Source organism: Rhinolophus hipposideros, assembly GCF_964194185.1.
Source record: "Rhinolophus hipposideros genome assembly, chromosome: 7".
NCBI classification, from domain to species: Eukaryota; Metazoa; Chordata; class Mammalia; order Chiroptera; family Rhinolophidae; genus Rhinolophus; species Rhinolophus hipposideros.
In genome coordinates, this window is record NC_138053.1 from 41,800,845 (window position 1) to 41,821,367 (window position 20,523).

The 20,523-nt window shown below is 35.3% G+C and overlaps 1 protein-coding gene across 3 annotated transcripts in view; it reads left to right on the plus strand.

The window, feature by feature from the left end:
• CETN3 (centrin 3) overlaps positions 1–20,523 on the plus strand; it is a 608,779-nt gene that overhangs the window by 424,976 nt on the left and 163,280 nt on the right. For 2 of the 3 annotated variants that reach the window (XM_081053674.1, XM_081053675.1), the window contains one exon: positions 4,274–4,410. The gene's annotated coding sequence lies outside the window, so the exon portion shown is untranslated. Of the gene's footprint in view, positions 1–4,273; positions 4,411–8,768; positions 11,464–20,523 lie in introns of those variants that run through there. The other variant, XM_081053672.1, reaches the window with a different exon arrangement.

Here is a 20,523-nt window from a genome sequence, read left to right on the forward strand (position 1 = left end):
AAGGATAAATAAACTGTGCCACATCCAGACAATGGAGTGCTAGTCACTGCTAAAAAGACATGAGCTCTCATGCCATGGAAAGATATGGAGGAACCCTCAATACACAGTAGTAAGTGAAAGACGCCATTCTGAAAAGGCTACATCCTATATGATTCCAACTATAAGACCTGGAAAAGGTAAAACTGTAGAGACAGTAAAAAGATCAGTGTTTGCAGAGGTTAAGGGAGAGAGAGAGATAAATGGGCAGAGCACAGACGTTTCTTCAGGCAGTGAAAATACTCTGTGTGATACTATAATGATCGATGTATGCCATTACACATTTGTCCACATCCGTAGAGTGCACAATACCAAGAGGAACCTAACGTAAACTATGGACAGTGTGTCAGTGTAGGTTCATCAGTGGTGATAAATATACCTCTCTGGTGGGGGATTTTGAAAATGAGGGAGGTTATGTTTATGGAGGTTAGGGGCATGTGGGAAATCTCTGTAGTTTCCACTTAATTTTGCTCTGAACCTAAAACTGCTCTAAACAATAAAGTCTATTAAAAACAAAAGTTTTGTAATTTCACGTCCCACTCTAGTTTCTTCTCCATTTCTCTGCCTTTCTTTTGTAAAGCATCTTCAAAAGAGTTGTTGATACCCATTGTATCTAGGTCCTCTCCTCCCATTCTCTTTACTTCCCACAGCAATAGGCTTTTAACCCCATTTCCCCATCGCATGTAACTCTTAAGTTTACTGGTGTTTGTCATTTTGCTAAATCCATGGATCCTTGGTCGTCACCTCATTGGACATATATATTTTTAAAATGGGTCACTGAGGTCTTCTTTCTCTTTCCTTCTTAAAATAATTTCTTCACATGATTTTAAGAACAGCATTCTTCTTTGGTTCTGTCTCTACCTCTCTGGTTACTCTTCAATATCTGAGTGCTTGATCTCCTACATTATACCTCTTTGATTCTTTACACTGCCTCCCTCAGCGATATGATTCAATCTCAAGTCTTAAAGAACTTCATCCTTCTGACTGCTGTAGCCGAACACTTTGCATCTATCTTTGATTACATTCTTTCTTACACATACGGCAACCAATGTATACGGAGAGCTACTGACTCTATACATATTGTAAAAATCTAGAATTTGACCACCTCTCATATCCTTCATCAGTCCCACTCTCATCAAAGCCAACATAATGTCTTTCCTGGATTATTACTATAACCTACTACCTTGTCTTCCTGTTTTTGCCTTTGTCCTCGTACAAATTATTCTCATCACAACAGCCATGTTAATCCTCTGTGTAAAATCTTCCAGTGGATTTCCAGGCAATTCAGAGTAAAAGCCAAAATCCCAGCAGCATCATATGAATGAGTGCATTCTAGAAACAGTTTGATCACTATCTGTATCTGCCTTACTAGTCGTTCATTAAATACTCTTATGTGACTGCTCCTCAGGGTAAGAAACCCCCCCCCCCATTTTTTTTTTAAACACAGGTTCTACTTTCCAATCCTAATAATTGATTTTTATTAATTTTATAAGCACCTATTATGGATGTATAAATATGAATAAAATATTTACTGCCCTCAAGGGTTTTTACATTTGGAGAAAAGACAAAACTGAGATGAATAATTACAAGAGCAGTAATTATAGTGTTATAACAGTGTTATAGTATTGAGTTGTGCACAAAACACTGGTGTGAGGAACAATCAATTAAAATTACCTGATGTAGACATAGAAGATCTCAGAGAAACAGCATTTGTTCTGGCCAATGGAAGGTGAGGCCTGTTCTTGAATTGTTTCCCTATTTTCCATACTATTTTGGTCTTAATAATGGATCTGACTAAAGGCAGTATGTGGGCCTTTATATACAAAGATGATCATCTTTGGTCTCTGTTCCAGTAACAGCCCCAGATTTTTTCCAGCGCCAGATGTTCATTGGTCCTGTTCATGATAGAATGGCACAAATTTGCATTGTGGCTGGTGCTGTTTGTGGTTAGAAAGAGAGAGAGAGAGAGAGAGAGAGAGAGAGAGAGAGAGAGAGAGAGAGAGAGAGAGACAGAGAGAGAGAGAGACAGAGAGAGAGAGAGAGAGAGGGAGGGAGGGAGGGAGGGAGAGAGGGAGGAAGGAAGGAAGGAAGGAAGGAAGGAAGGAAGGAAGGAAGGAAGGAAGGAAGGAAGGAAGCAAGCAAGCAAGGAAGGAAGGAAGAAAAGAAATTAGTTTGTAACCCCAGATTTCTTATTTTGATCCAGAGTTTCTCACATGATACATGCAAATATGCTGTCACCCCTTGGAGGTGTACTCTCACTGATGGAGGCAAGGTCCTGTGCAAATGTTGGCCGAATAGTGACAGCTGTTCCCACATGGCTTTGTGTCCACCCAAAAAAGTGTATTGGAATACAAGTGAGTGACTGTGACAGGTATATTGACTCTAAGTCATATAAAAAGTAGCCATTTGTGAACGTTAGCACATTATTAATAAATTACTTTAGCACATTATTAATAAATTACTTGTAACATCCCTCAGGTGATCAAGATAAATTACTAGGATATAATATCATGGTTTTAAACAACTGTTATAGTCAGTGGATTCACTGGCCTTTCAGAAGAGGTAAGGCACTTTTATGATTTCAGAATTCATGTTAATCTTTGTAAAAGTAGCACAGTGTATTCACAGGAACATAACAATTTAGACTCAAAGGACTTCAGTCTGGTTCTACACCCTAGGGTATCAGTTACGTCATATTGAACAACCCTCTTAAGAATACTGAGCCTCAGTTCAATTATGTATACCATGGGACTGTGTAAACTGCAAAACACTCAACAGTTTTGTGTTACTGTTATTATAACAATGTTATCAATGCACAGTGCTCATCTTTTCCTATTTTGCCCTCATCTCTTTCATTTTCTATCCTGAATAGAGGTAGCTCCATAGTACGTTTTGTTGTTATTATTATTAGTTTCAGGTATACAAAACAATGTAATAGACATTTATATGCCTGACGAAGTGATAACCCCCCTCCTCCAATCTACTACCCCTCTGGCATTGTATATAGCTGTTACAGTTCCACTGACTCTATTCCTTATGCTGTACTCCACATCCTGTATCTTGTGAATATATATATATTGACATTCATTATTATTCAGCTTCAGCTTCAGGTGTACTCTGCAGTGATCAGGCACCTACATCATCCCTGAGGTGGTCTCCCTAATAAGACAGATGTCCATCAGATACCCTACAAAATACTTACATTATTAATTATATTTCCCAAACTGTCTTTCATATCCCCATGGCAATCTTGTTGTTACCAGTTATGCTTTCTAATTTCCTCATCTTCTCCCCCATCTTCACCCCGTTCCCCCATCTAGCAACCCTCAGTTTTTTCTCTGTTTCTCTGACACTGTTTCTGATTATTTTGTTCATTTATTCTATTCTTTAGATTCCACATATAAGTGAGATCATATGGTATTTGTCTTTCTCTGTCTGACTTATTTCACTTAACATAATGTCCACAGTACTTTGAGTACTTGCTTTTTCTAGTTCATCATGAGCTTCTCTGGTGAATTGGGAATTTTACAATTGGGTAGTTAGGATATAGTGTATGATCGGGAGACCACTGAATTACCTAGATAATTTTGCAGTGTTGAATTACTCATTATTTCATTAGGATTTTCTAGTTTTTAAAAAAATCTTATGGGTGTGGTGAGAAACAGGGACCTGGCTGATTATTATGTGTAAAGAGAAATGGAAAAATTAGAGGGAAGAAGGCAGCAGGGAAAATAAAACATCTTTAGACAGTGAAGGAAAGTATTCCTGGGGAAAAACTGAACCAATGGCATATATTTGTGATGAGATGGTTCCACTCTGCTCCTGTGGAGAAGTGGGCCCAGCTCTACCTTTGCTACTGGGAGCCAATTGGAAGGTCGCCCTCAAGGATTAAGGCTCTTGCACACTGCTGCCTCTGCTTCTAGGGAGAGCTGCTCCAAGGACAGTCAGGATAAAAACAGAGTTTGCAGAGTTTGAGCTTCTGGTGGAAACTGGTGGTTGTCTGAGACTAATCTGTTCATTAATTCCACAAATACTTATTGAGTGCCTAATATGTGACAGCAAGAGCAGTAGACAAAACACACAATGATCCTCAAGGGGCATATGTTGTAGAAAAGTATAAGACTTTGTTGTGAATAGAAATCTTGACTGGTTCACTGGATTTTTACTCTCCCCACCCCCAATGGATTTTTTGGATTATCAATATCATAACTTGAACATTCTCATTTTATTGATACAGGTGGCCATGTTGGAAGCACTTTGGTGTAATGGAAAAAGAACCAAACTGGGAATCAGACTACGCAGATGCCGTCTCATCTGCCACTAATTAGGTTCATGAGCTTCAGCCCATCTCAAACTCAGAGTCCGAAAAAAGAGGTGGGTTCTTTGATCATTTATAGCCCTTCTCTTGTTTTCAGTCTATGTGGTTCATGCTCTATCAGGCAAAGGGGAAGGAAATTCTCTCCTCCTGAGTTATCTTCAGCATAAAATCATGCCTCCTTTTGTAGCTTGTTTTCATTTCTCTGCAGCATGAATGGTGGGCACAGATAGCATTCAGGCTTCCATGGCACCCAGATTCATTTCAGTCAGAATATCTTTGATGTTCCACTCTGAGAATAGTCTGTCAGATAATTAAAACAAAAGCCTATTTAACATCTCCTAGGATGGGGTTCTCCACCATGTTTGGGATCAGGTGCTTTGGCTAATGAAAGACAAAGCATTTTCTGCTTTGGTTCAAATACTAAAAATAGTTGAAAGTCTGGCAGAGCCTTGTAGATATCCCTAACCACTATTACGCATTTTTCTTTAGCAATAGAACCTTCATATTATGGACAGCATGTCGTTCCTCAAAATCAAGGCAACATTTTTCAATATCTCTTTTAGTTTAGAGTGGCTGGGTGACTGAGGGCTGGCCAAAGGGATGTGATGTGAACAACTTCTTAATAGTGTCTTTAATGAAAGGTTTTTATTTTACATGCCACCCTCACCCCCAACTTTGCTGTGTTGCAATGAGGACATGTGAGCCATCTCCAGTTGCAGGCAGGCCATGCCCTGGTGGGTGATGAAGTGACATTAAAGAAGAATTATGGGTCCCTAGCTTTGTGGAACTGCCACACTAACTTGGCCTATTTAGACTTCGATGTCTTTCTTAAACCATTGAACATTATGGCCTCTTTCAACAGCCTAATGTACCATATTTTACTGTGTAAATATGCCCCCATGTATAATGCGCACCCATATTTTTGGCCCAAACTTTCAGGGGGAAAAGCTTCGTTTTAATTTTTTAATTCAAGTTTTTATTTGTTTATATTTAGGCACTTGTTTTTTGTATTATAAAGGAATTCTTGCATTTATTTTTTAATATATTATGGTTCAAAAATTTTTTATGAAACAAATAATTACAAAACACAAGAACAGATACAAGGTACAAGAAATTTTATGTACCAGTAACAAATTTATGATTTTTACACATCATAGAATGCCAACAACCCTTGGTCATTGCAAGTTCATCGTAAGTTTAGTAAAACCAATTATCATAGTCAGGGTATTATTTTGCATATGAATATTGTTATTAATTTCTAGAGTTACACTTTTAACTCATAAGCATAAATAAAAGAATTAAAAATGTTTACATAGATACGGAATTAGTGCTACCCATGTATAATGTGCATCCTTATTTTTCCCTCACAAATTTGGGCATAAAAGTGCATATTGTACATTGCAAAATACAGTATATTCCAATTAATACAAAGATAAATAACTCAGGTAATAAATAGACATTAAAATGTTACATTATCAGTAATCTTTAACCTGTTCTAAAAAGATGACTAAGACAATTCAGCAGTATTCTATGTGAAAAGTGTCTATCTATCTACCTATCTACCTATCTACCCGGAGAATAGAAAGCATTTTAAGGATGATCTATAAGAGCATATTTTTTAAAATATTGATTCCTTTTCTTTATTACTCTTTTTTGGAGAAAAAGTTTAAAAAATGATGAAATAAGAAACCAAATTGAATATGAAACACATAATTTTTTAAATTCTAAATTATGATTATGTCATCAATAAAAACTTTGTTATAATCTATGACCATTGAAAGTCAAACCAAAATAGAAAAGTCCTGAAAAGTGCATAGAGAAGGTGAAAATTAATTGTGTTGTGGATATTCCAATATTGAATTTTCTGATTTTAGACATTTATCTTCTCACATTAATGATATGCTTGCATTTGGTTGCCAAATTTGTTTGTAAAAGGGTTGCTTTACAAGAATAATTAAACCACGCAATACTAACTAAATAATATCTTGATAAAGATTTTAAAACTGGCTAGCATTTTTTTTTGCTTTAGTAGTGATGTCGCTATGAAATGTGAGGATAACACTTCATGTGTTACTATTTGTTGTGAAGTGATTTAATAAATGTTTAAACAAGTCATTACCATGTTGACAGCATGGAGCTGTAATTTTGATATTGATTGTCATGCTAGTCTTCCCACCCCATCCTCTGCCCTGAAAATGTGAGGACACATAAGCATGACCCTCAGATAGTGCTGACAGACTGAATTAGTTACAGGTTTCTACTCCTGAGTCTTCCTCTCTTCTCTGTCAAAGAAGGAAAGACAGTAGCCCTTCTTTCCACACTGAGGTAGTAGCATGTGTGGAAGGGGCAAATCGTGTTTAGTATATACTCATCTGTTAGGAGAGCACCAGGCTAGCCTCTTTGGAAGGTAATAGTTTGGTTCATACGTAAGTAACATCAAAAGAAACAGGAGCCAGGAAGTCCCTTCTCAACTTGTCTAATAGGTTTCAAACTTGCAACTGAGTAACAAGTACAGTTTAGCCTCTTGGCTCCTCCAAGTGATGGCCACTGTCTTACCGTCACAACTAAGTAGAGTTAAATTAGGTCTGTGACATTCATTCCTTCAGTAATAACTACTGAACTACTATGTGCCAGATAAATAATGAACTAGACAGGCGCTCTTTCTGTACTCTGAAAGCTTTCATTCAAGTAGTGGGTCTGCATTCTTGTTTTCATATTCCTGTGGTGAGTGTTTTTTGCTGAGTGGGTTTTCATTTCTTTATGATCCTCAGATGGCTCAACCAAGAACTCTTCCCCATGAGTTTCATCAATGAGAAAAGCAGGCATGACCTGAGTAGAGTGTAGTGCCTTCAGCTATACAATAATAGAGATGGAAGGTTTCTTAGTTTATCTGCTGCATACATTTTTCCTGATGAAAGACTCCCAGGTGGATGAATGGCCACACAGTTTCTGCTCCAACAGCTTTTAAAAGGGCATTTTGCCATATTTTATGAAATTTCTTATAATATAAATTCAGAATTTTCCAATTTATTTATATGATCATAAAAGGATATGAGTCGGGAGGGCCCATTTTGACCTTAAAGGGCCCATTTTTAATCCTAGTGATAACCTAATTCTTCCTAAATTTTTACAACTTCAGAGAATATTTAAAAACTTGTCCAGAGGTAAGATTTTCAGGCACAAATTTTTGGTATCTACCTTTTTTTCCCTATTGAAAATCAGTACAGTTACTCACCTCAAGTTTTATGTTATCTTTTCTATTCTTGTAACTATGAGATTGCACTTTTTCTGTGTCACAGATGTTATTCTTCCCATTACAGTTTTCTATTATATCTTGGTCTTTTTCTTCATTCTCTTTGAATTATAGGTAAATATGTGGCTTTTACTTGTATAGTCCAAGAAAATTGTTTCACTTCAATATCGTTCTCAACCAAGGTGATTTTGTACCCCTAGGGGTCATTTGACAATATCTGTAGACATTTCTGGTTGTCACAACTTTGAGAGAAGGTGTGTGACTGGTGTCTAGTGAGTAGAGGCTCAAAACACTTGTAAACATCTTATAATGCCAAGGCTATCCTCCTCAGCAAATAATTATTTGCCCGCAAGGTCAGTAGTGTTGAGCTTGAGATAATTTTATTTAAACCAATTCAAATATCTATTTGTTTTTATTAAGATTTTTTAAGAATACATATATATGTGTATATATGTGTATATATGTCTCCACTTATATCCAGTATATCCAGTTAAAGAAGCTACTGGTTATTAAAGTATTTTAATATGCTTTGTTTCTTCACTGATTCATTTGTTTACAAACATTGGAATATTTACCTGTACTAAGCATTCTAGATAATACAAAGGTAAATAAGTCTTTGTCTTTGGCTTTATAGTAAAAAATCAATATCTGTGAACTAAGATAATTATAGTTAAAGGTAAAATTGATTAGTCATGTCAAAGCAGACATAAAGTACCTGAGGAAGTTGGAAGAGCTGAAACTCTTTTTTCTTTCATTTTTGAGACTGAAAATTTACCTTGAATATGTATGCATATTCTCACAGCTTCAGGAGTCAAAATCACCTGAAAATGCATAATTTAGGAAAGGGTTCAGTGACTCATTCCTACAGTTTAGAGTGAAAATAACTTCTAGCCTGAAATAACAAAATCTGATATAGAACATCTTTGGAAATATCCATGAAAAAGTGTCATTACAATGGAGGGGCAATATACAACTTCCTTCCTGTGGCCCTGGAGGGCCCTCAGTTTTCAGGGGTGGGGTGAGTGGGGGGGGGGCAAGGCAGGACTATTTAAAATACTGATTTGTAGACCCCTCTCTGTATTGACTGTATTGAATCAGAATTGGGAAGGACACAGGAAGAAATTTTGTTTTTTTCCTTTTTTCTTCTTACAAATGCTTTAGGTGATACTTGTGAAACTAAAGTTTGCAAACCACTGTTCTAGAAGATGGAAGAGTCAGACGACACAGTCTGTGATTAAACATGCTGTGGATGTGATAGTCAAAAAGTGTAAGTAATGAAAAGCATTCCAAAAATGTTGTGGCTTTGTGTGGATAAGAGAGACCTAGGAGAATGGATTGAATTATAGACACAAAAAGGGTGGATATGGGAGAAACTATAGAGAATGAAACTGAAAATATTTGTCTATGATTAGCATTACTGAGAGAAAATTCCCGTAGTAAAAAAAAATAATAATAAATGTATTGATTTTACTGTAAAAGTAGAGACTTACATGCCTCATCATTAATTACCAGATCAGTTTTTGGGATCCACCTGTAAATGATTATGAAAATATGTTGTTGTTTTAGAATTCTCAGAACAAGCAAAGTTGGATACATAAATGCCAGTCTTTCCCCTTTGGTTGAGCTGGTAAAAATATTAGATCATTAGTTTTGCATAGATATTCCACCTGCCTTTGTCCTTAAATGATAGAGAACTTTAAGGTGATGGTAAACTGAATGACTTTTTTTCTCTTTTTCTTATTCTTATTCTCTAATCATAAATTTCATAATTGACTAACTTGTTTTATGTGGTATATACATTTTCCCATTGGCTTAGGTATTGCATTCATGTTTTATTCTGTTGTCTTTCATGTATATATACTGTGTGTCTCTAAGATTGTCAGCTCTAAAAGGACTATGTTACGTGGTTCCTATCACATATAGATGAGCTCTTAATACACATTTTTTTCATTATGAGGGTGGCTTTACATATACCTGGTTCAAAGGATTGAATTCACCTGCAATTTGATATGGTATGGCCTTTATTCTTGACATTATTACTTTTTGGTGCAGTTATTTCTTTTGTAAAATCAGGCTACTGATGTCACTCCACCCTGTGTTGAGATGATTCTGTGGAATAATTATGTACAGCTCTTAGCCTGGGAGGTGCTTTCACTCCTTTCCTTTGTTACCCATGTAATAAATTATTACCTATGTAATAAATAAGACAATTCCTGGCCACCCTCTCCCTCTTACCAATTAAGAGTGGAGATTGCTTGGACTGAATGTGAAACATTGGAACACTTTTCATTATATCCAGTGCTTCTCCCTGTGGATACCCTCTCTAGAGAAGGCCCGGACACCCTCTCTAGAGAAGCTCTGCACTGTACAGATTAGGCATTGCCCTGTGACGAGCATTAGCGAATGAAATGTGAGTGAAAGTGATGAGTCACTTCCCGGTAGAGGTTTCAGAGCCAGTGTGGGTTCTTTCTTCCCTCCGCCACCAAGACGGCAATGCTTCCTGCAGAGCTGCTCAATCAGTCTGCATCCAGGGAGAATGCTCTCTGAACCTGGAGCAGAGTTACAGCAGATCCACAGTGCACACAAGTCACGAATGAGAAACAAATATTTGTTGTTAGAAATCCCAGACATTTTGTGATCATTTTATATCACACAAATAAACCCCACAAGGAATTTTGTGAGGAATAAATAGCAAGGAATACTTGATCAGAGCCTATTTGAAGAGCCACATTTCCTCTGAAGCCTTCCACAGTGTGCAAATAGGTCATAGGAGTCCCTTTTGCCTCAGTCTTTGTCTGGCCTTGTCACTTGGCATGCTGTCATAACCAGCTCTAAGATATTATAAATTGTTTGAAGAAATGTGTGCTCCTTTGTAATCTCCACAGAGAGGGTACATACCAGTTTCTGCAAACAAAACTAGAATATAGAGTAGACATACTTTACATTTGAATGTAAAGCAAATTGGGTGGGTTAGGTTACCACTACAAATGGATACAGCTGGATGTCAATATGAACAAGAAATGAGAAAGTTGCTCCAAAGTTAGAGGAAGGCTATTGTTCCCTGATTCCAGGTGAAGTCATCCAGCTCCAGTGTGATTTCCTATCAGTGATGCCAGGTGCAGATGCTCTTTTAAGGGAGGACATGTTTTTATAATTTCAGCATTTTCTGAATATTTCTCTCAGTGAGTCACAGTATTTAACCTAAGTCATTTCAGCTATGGCAATAGAACTCTGCTGAGAATTTCAAGAAAACGTAAATGGATTTTGCGCTCACCTTTTTTGTAAATAAGATGCACCCATCCTATTTTAACCAAAAATATCAGTTTGATTCAGATGGCCATTAAGAACTATTTATTAGTTTGTTAAACGGAGCTGCTTTTGTTATTTCTAGAACAATTGTCATAAAAATATTCAAAATGTCACATAATTCTGCTAACCATTCAGCACAAGGGATTAGAGTACATTTTATTTGTTTCTTTTCCTAAAGCAAGAGTTTCCTCTAGGTACCAATACATCTTAAATATTTCTCCATATCATTAAGTGTGGATGAACATAAGGGTACTCAGATATTTCTCATGTCAGATTATTAAGTACCTAGCCAAATGGATATATCTTATGCCTTTTTACACAGACTGGTGAATACTATCCTAATGTATTCTTGAAGATTCATCTTTCACTGTTTATTCATTCAGAAATACAGATTGGATTCTGACTCTGTGTCAATGTGGTGTGCCTCGTGTGTCACCTTAGTGAAAGACCATCTTATTCTGGGGCATGTATTCAGCTTTTGTCATTTGTGATAAAATACCTTGAAAGATTTTCAGCTTGGAAAGTGTATTTTAAAGTGTTAACCGACAAAATAACAGTGAAAAAAAAAAATAAGCTATGTATTTTACATTAGGCAGACCAGAAAGATTTGGTTGCATAAAGGTGTTGTAGATCTAAATTATTAAACTAAAGTCAGCTGTACTAGTTTATGGATATTGAAATCCCAAGCAAACAGAATGCTAAAGTAGCAGCAATATGAACAAGAGAAACTAGTATAAATGTTTGGATATGTTTTAAGAGGGAGATTCTTAAATGAAAGAGATATGAGTTGTTTGGTCTGCATTAATCTCTCTCTGGAATTGCTGGAAGTGACATTTTATGATATTGTGAATTCTCTCCTATAAAAATCTATTTTTATAAGAATGTCTACCCTACTTAGTAAATCGTAATTCTCCTATAGATTGGGTTGTCAAGCTTAGGTTTATGTGCCAACAATTGCTAAAGTCTATCTGGATCACAGTATTGAGAAGAGCTCAGTAGGAAAAAAACGGTCCTAATAAATGAATGATATTTACCACGTTTGGGGCAGGGAGGATGGCTGTGCCATGTCAAAGGAGGAGCATAAGTTTCATAAATATCATGTACTTACCATCTTTACCTTACAACATTGTATAATTGGGGAATCATTATATAAAATTAGAACTTTTTACTCTCTCATATTCTCCAGAAAAGATTATTACCATTTCCCCGAAAATAAGACCTATAAGACCGAGATTTATATTATATTATATTGTATTGTATTGTATTGTATTATACTATATTATACTATATTATATTATATTATATTATATTATATTAAAGACCCAGTCCTATATTATAGTAAAATAAGACTGGGTCTTATATTAATTTTTGCTCCAAAAGACGCATTAAGAACTGATTGTCCAGCTAGGTCTTATTTTCAGGGAAACACTGTACATGATCTCTTCCTTGATTTATTACTACAGTTTTATTTAATATTGCTAAAAATCTCATTTAGTTTCTATGATCTGATACACCCCCATCTTGGGAGGATTTCAAGTGTTGGTTTACTAGGAAGGCATATGAAACTATATCAAGACCCAAGGTTGAAAGGAATCCTGAAGTAAAACAATCCCAAAACTCATTCCTCGATAAGATTGCTCAGTTCTTACAGATAGGAGTTTTTATAATGATGGGAGTTGGAGGTTTGAAATAAAACAATTTTCAGTGATATTGTAAAGTTGAAAGAATTTTAGATGGTATAAATTTATGTGAAAACATACTCCAGAGTAAGATATCAACTATTATATTTCACCCCAATAATGTCAACATGCTTCATGAGATCAATAAGGCTAATAAAATCCACAAGCAGATTTGTATCGCATTACTCTGCTGACCCCAGGAATCACTTCTTGGTGGAAGGCCCCCAAGTACCGATAATCTGTTATTTCATTTTCACTGCATGTTTTTTGTTTCCTTGCATTTGCTACTTTATAATTTCCCACTTTCCTTGAAGAGAGGTTGCATTATGCCAGGCATAATTTAGCCAATCTATTCCAGTTTTAAGATAATTCACTTATATCTCATATGTATATTTTTATTTAATAAAGTTTTGTTTTATTGAAGTGTAACTTATGGCAAAATGAAGAAATCAAAAGTATACAAATTAATGAATTTTCACTAACGGGATATACCCGTGGAACCACCACACAGGCCAAGAAATTTAATATTCCCAGCATCTGATATGTCCCTCCTAATCAGTAGTCCATTCTTCTTTCTAAGTAACCAACTACCTGACTTCAAATATAGATTTGCCTGTTTTGAACTTATATATCTGGAAACTTTTAAACAATATTACTTTTGTTAAATTCATCCATGCTGAAGTGTATAGTATTAGTTTCTTTTCATTGCTCTATAAATTTTCATCTGTGAATATTCTAGTTTATCCATTTTACTATTGATGAATATTTGGGTTGCTTCTGTTTTTTGGCTATTGTTAATAATGCTGCTCTACACATTCCTTTTTTTTTTTAATTAAAGTATATTGAGGTGACAGTTGTTAGTAAAGTTACACAGATTTCAGGTGTACAGTTCTGTAATACACATTCTTCAACGTCTTTCAGAGTACCAAGGTGAAGATACATAGGATGGATGTGGTGTGTCACAGAGTATGCATATGTTTAATTTTAGTAGAAACTGCTACATAGTTCTTCAAAATGATTGCACCAACTGACACTTCCAAGAATGATACATAAGAGTTCTAGTTGCTCCACATTCTTACTAATAATGGCAATTATCAATTCTTTAGTTTTTTGTGGTTTGAATTTACATTTCCCCCAAGATTGATAACAATGAACACCTTTCTTTTCTTATCCTCTTCTCTGAAGTGTATGAATACGTCCCATTTTTAAATTGGCTGTTTGTATTTTTATATTAATTTGTAGAAGATTTTGTGTATTCTGTATTCAAGTTATTTGTCATTAATATGCATTACAAATATTTTCACCTGCTTTGTGGCTTGCTTTTACACTCTCAATGGTATATTTATTCTTAATTTTAAAATAGTCCAATTCCTATATGAATTCTTAATTTCAGTGTAGTTCAATTTCTATATCATTTTTGAAGTTGTCTTTTTAAATCCTTTTCAAGAAATCTTTGTCTATCTAAAGTGATGAAGGTATTCTATAGTATTTTGTAGATTCTTTACTGTTAATTGCATTTCACATTTAGATCCATGATTTGGAAGTTGTTTTGTTCATGGAAAAAAATAGAGACAAAGAATTCCTTTTTTATTTATATAGATATCCAATTGGAACAGTACTATTTATTGATAATTCTTTTCTTTCACTACAGTGCTATAGTGCCATCTTTGTCATGAGTTTGTTTATGTTTGTGAGGCTACTTATAGACTCTTTAATCTGCTCCAATGGTCTGTCTATCCTTGCATTAACACCACACTATCTTAAGTATTGTATTTTAGTAAGTCTTGAGATCTGCTCATAAGTCACACTGGTATACTGACTATCATATGATTTCAGGGTTCCTGGCGAAATTTTATAAACTCAGAACTTTATAAAATGCGATCTTCGTGTTCAAATTTTCACTATGACATAATTTTTCTTACCCGTGTAACAATAGATTTCTGAGTTATAACCTATATCATAAGGTTATTATGAGAAATGCTTATTTTTGTAAATACTACCTAAGTATTATTACTACTGCTACAACTACTGCTCCTACTACAACTATGAATAATGTTATGCGGCAATGGGGTTTTATGAACACTTCAAAAGAAAATTAATTCAAGGAATTTAGCCAAGTTCCTAAATGTGTCAATATATTTTTCATTCAAATTAGAGCTATAAAGGCACACTAGTCCACCTGAATTTTTTTTTCATTTCTATTTAATGTATATTCTATAAAAGTACTGAAAATCCATAAATAGTATGCAGGGTTTATTTTTCAGTTTAATAGGTATACTATAACAGCATCTCAAGTTTGTGACCAAAATCTCAACTAACTATTTTTGTTTTATCAAAATGTTGCAAAGAAAAATAATAATTCATTATGTTCCTACTAGCTGTTTGAAAAAAGTTTAGCCTTCTCTGTGCATAGTTTCTCTGTATAACACTTGGTGGAATTGTAATGCTTTTACTGTCACCTCTAAATATCATTACACCTTAGAGAATCTGCAGAGTTATATAACAATGTGATTAGACAGAATCACACCATTTCACAGCACAGACTCCAAGTTTTGCTGATGTAGAAAATGCAGAATCCCAAGATCTCCAGCTGCTTTACCTAAAGTTTATAGGAAGGAAGAAAGATGAACCAATGGCTGAAAAGAAATTAAGAAAAAACCTTCTGCAGTACAAATGAGGGAGAATGGACAAAAGTAAGTTAGGCTCCCCTAGCTTCATATATATATATATATATATCTTGTTTTACTGTCATGAAGGAATTCAGAATTTGAATGTGAATTGATTATTAAAAAGAGACTTAATTTTGAAATGAACAAGGTAATTAATTAGGAACGAACAAGAATATTTTTTAATTTCTGAGATTTTCAGAGGATTGAACGAAACCCGATTTGTAGATCATATCGTGGTGCAGTGAAAAAAAAATACACAGCAGGGAAATTATTCTTTGTTTCAGGGATAAAAATATTCCGTTTTTCATAGTTGACATTTCTGTCACACTCGAAATACTGAAGCAAACACCTCTTTTTCATTAACAATGAAAGGAGTTAGCATCTGAGCTCAGCTATCTAATCAATGCAACAGACATCACTTACATAGGTCAATTACAATTTCTAATAATTAAAAACAAGCAGGAAAAATGTTCATAGTCTCACATGATGCTGTCTCATTTGGTGATTTTCACGCATTTCAAAACTAAGACTTGAGGGTAAGTGCAAAGAGTATTCAGGCCTGGCTGACACATCCCACGTTCCTGTGAATGCTGCTGGAGAAGTAACTAACCTTCATCCTGGAGCTGACACCCCACTTCCTTCAGAGAGCAAACTTACCTTCTACGTGCATCTCAGAAACTTGTCTGTCACAATTGTATCTGTGTTATTTAATGCCTGGTCTTTTTTCACACCGGAGAATCAAGGGGTAGTTGATGAATTATTATATGCCTACTCTTTTTCTTACTCTATTTGCAAGTTTCTATGTTTACTTCTTAAGCCAGGATTTACTTTCATAGTGCTCTGCTAATTATGTAGGTCATCAGATGCTCTAACGAGGCAGGCAGTGACACGTCTGCCCCTAGTTCAGGTGAACTCAGAAATAGCCTTCAAGTACCCAAAACCTTCAGTGTTTCCATCTTAAGAGTGTTTATGGACTTACGGAGAAATGTCTTCAACCAATATTTCTATTTAGAGTTAGCCTTCATTATTTATTTCGTTTTATTGTGTGTGTACATTTTCTCATATATGTATTTTATTGCTCTTAAAGTAGTTTTTCCATTCATCCTCTGTACCCAGTGGAGACAGGGCAAGGGATGGCTAGGTCTGCATGAGCCCAAATTCTATTTTCTCAGTTGGACAGATTACCAAAGCTTGGTTGAGAAATCACCCTGTTGTTGTTGTTGTTTTCTTATTAATTTGCAAGAAGTGTTCCTTTTACGTACTTTTTACCTTTCAGCCTGACCCTGCTATTTTGGAGTCAGTTTAACGTCTCATGCACTAGATTTCTTTGATAATGTTGTTGTTTTGTACCTCTGTCACCGGCTATCTGTGATGACTGTGAATTATCTCAGAAGTTATGAATATATACTTCACCGGTTGGAATCAGTGAATTTTCTGTCATGTGCTTCCCATGCTTATGTGAACTCTCCCACAAAAGCACTTAACTTTGACTTTGTATCCCTACATGGTAACTGTTGTGATTTCCTTGTATTCATGATTTAAGAGAAGTCAAAGACAGCAAACTGAAGTTTAAGTGACTACTGTGTACTAGGCCCTTTCATATATGATATCTGATGTATGTAAGCAGCTGCAGTTGTAAGTTTATATCTTTAAATAGATCACTTTACTATATCATTCACTAGCATAGAAAACTGGGGCTCAGAAAGGAAACATTATTTGTCCAAAGTCACACAATGAGTACTTGTTTAGTACAGAATTCTTGTTTAGTACAGAATTCTTTGACACCGTGGCTTGCGTTTGTATCATTTCTTCCTTTATCACCACAGATAGCTCTTATTTAAGTGCTTACTATGTGTCAGGCCCTGTGTTAAGAGTTTTACCTCCTTTATTTTATTCCATCCTCACAGCAGTGTGAGGATGTAATTCCCATTATATATACTAAGAAAACAAACAAAAAACCTTCCTGTTTCGAAAGCTTAAGAGACTTGTGCAAAGTTACTAATGAGAGACACTGCAGGATTCAAGTTGAGGCCACATGAGACACCAGCCCAGACCTTTTCCCACTGTGCAAGAGGACACCACATCAGTCAGCATGAAGTGAGGAATTCTCACAATTGATTTGGGACTCAAGGCTGAGATTCTCACATCTGGCCTCATATTTGAATCATCTGATGCATGGGCTCCAAACCAGCTCAATTAAGAGCAGAATGTCTTAGCAGAAGGGCTGGGTATATTTTTAAGTCACTAGGTGACTATAATAATGTGCAGCCAGTCAGGCGAGAACCATTGCTTTGATTGTATTTAAGGCCTGCCTCTGTTTTCTCCTTCTTTGCCACCAACAAGTGAGTTCTGTCTGCAGATGCAGCCCCATTCCAGTTCTGTGCCAACCATGATACAGCCAATCACCTCAACCTCCGTGCTCAGTGAAATGACTTAGGCGTCTTTACAGAGAAGTTATAAGTGGTAGGAAATCTAGCCCTTGCTGGCTTAAGCAAAATAATATGTATTGGCTCTTGAAAGCTTTCTAGTATCAAATTAGCTTAAATTGTGGTTCACACCACGTCCACAGGTTCATCTGTGGGCTTCACTTCCTCTAGAGTGGCACATTCTTAAGATTTATATCAATGTCCTGGGCCAATTAAAGAGAGGGTCCCAGCAGCTGCAATCCAAGTCCTAGAACTGAGCCTCCGGGGTTCTGATTGGCCTCACTAGACTTCCATGTTCATCTCTGCTGCGTCCTTTGTAGACAAAGGGATCTCTGCACGGGAGTTGGCTTATATCTTTGTTTTCCTGGGACAGTCCAGGTTTTCACTTTGTTCCCATGAAATTATTAATTGTGCCATGGTTAGTCTCAGAAGTTTCCTGGTTTGGATGACAAATTATGTGGTCACTGTGGGGACCATATTTTATGAGAACGCACAACGTCTTGCTTATACTCCTAATAATTAATATTTATCAAGTGGTAACCATGTGCCAGACCCTACTGTGAGAGCTTTAAGTGTTTTAATTTACTTGATTCTCATAACAACCCTATGAGTCAGGCACTATTACCTACCCCATTTCATAGATGAGAAGAATGACTTTCAGAGAGGTTAAGAAGCTTGCCAAAGATCATAGAGCAAATAAGTGGTAGCACACTGTATTCTCCTGCCTCTCACATTTGTTTGTTAACTGAATGAATTAATTAAAATGAACAAAAATAATATTAATAGAAGCATTAAATCAAAACATTTATCAAAGTTTTGAAACTCAGATAATATCTATGATTACCAATTGTAACCATAACTGCACACTAGAAGGTGTTAATTATGAAAACTCAATGTAAGCAAAATCCTACAGAAAAATAGTACAAAGAAATTTATGATACCACATATGAAGTGTTTCCTGGGAGATACCATTTGTAATATTGGTTTGCCAACCCCAAATCATACAGTTTTAGTGAAAAACTTAGATCTAAAAATATGTATATATATGTGTATATATGTGTTCACATATATAGTGTATATATACACACCATATACACATTATTAGTATACATTAATTTAATTTTATCACTAAAACCATATATTTGTATATATAAATAAATTATATAAAAATATAGCCTATCTTTTATCAAAATTAACCTAGTAAAACATGATATATATGTTTAATAAAGACTCAATTTTACAAACTCCCCATTTTTCCCTTTATTTCTTGAGTAAAGAAATAGATATGGAAATATTACAGTTACTATAAAGTTACTATTTTATTTTTTCTTTTGACATATATTTGTTTTCTCTTAGTTGTCCTCAAGTTAAAGTGCTAAAGATTATTAGAATTGCATACAAATGTCTTAGAAAATTGTTTTCTCTGTCTCTGTCTCTCTCTCTCTCTCTCTCTTTTTTTTTTTTGTACAGTGTGACAAACTTGTCTGATTCTAATTATTGCCTGAAAACCCCAATCCAAATCTGCTGCTTTAACTCTCTTGGGGAGAGACCCAGTAATTGCTATTTTTGACAAGTATCACAGGTGAATTTAAGGTAAACATCTTAAGAACATGAATGTCTGGGAAGGATTCTTTTAGACTAAGAATGATTTCTGTGACATTGGATAGAACACAAAGTCCAAAGGAAACCTAGTTTATAAAGATATTGGATAAAATTTTAAATTTCACAGTAAAATAAATTTTTGCACTGGCAAATAGCTACCTTTGAACTCTGTGACTAGATTTATATTTTGGGGGACTGAGTTTACTAAAAAATAAAGTAGAAAATCAAGAACACAGTAAACTCATTGAATTTCCCAGAAGCATTAGTTGGTTTCGTGTTTTTTTTTTTTTTTTTTATAACTTAAATTTATTGGCATTAATCCGCATGGTAAGAAATAATGCCAGATATGTATGCTTTGCTGTAATGATTTACATGAAAATGACTAGAACTATATTTACCTACTTTTTTCAGCTTTTCTAATATTAAATATGAAAATATATATTCATTTTCCTTAAACTTGTTGGAAAACAATTTGGAGCATCTTTGTATATTTTAACAACACAAATTATTTTGTTATTGATGTGATTCTCTCAAACTGTAAATTTTGTCATTTTTGCCACAAAGTCACAAGTCTGTCACATTTCTCAGTGATTGACAGAGAGCCCTTGATTTAGACCAGATGTTGGAGTACTGTGCACTTACTGCTAAAGCTTTCTGGAGGCCTTGACTATCACATTTTCATCAAATGTGAATTCCTTTTAGTACGTGTACATATTGTACAGAGAACAGAATAGCTCACAGCAGCCCCTAAACGGCATCTGTTCTTTATAGTGAGATGAAGAAGCTGCAGAAGGTTTGTGGAAACTTGCTGAAGCTTGTTGTCACTTAGCAGGAAGTGTTTAGAAGTTTGCAAAGAACAGAATTACAATTTGTCAAATGTTGCAAACTTTGCAATGAGCACAATGTTTGATATCACCGTTGCTCTAAGATTGCATTTTATATACTTTCAAATTGACCAACTTTCTTTTTACTAAAAATTCCAGCACAGGAATTCACAGTCACTCAGGTGTGACTCATTTTTCTTTTACTTTTTTTTTTTTTTTTTTTTTGGATTGGAACTTGTTTGGGGGAGATGGTAAGACTTGTATGGGGGAGGTGGAGGGAGTGAGGCAGTGAGGATGAGAGAATGGGGCAATATTATGGAAACCACCGTCCAGAAGTCCTGGCACCTGCCTTACTAACCGGGATAAAGAAAAGTGGTTTTGTTTTTAATTATAAAATTTACTTTCAG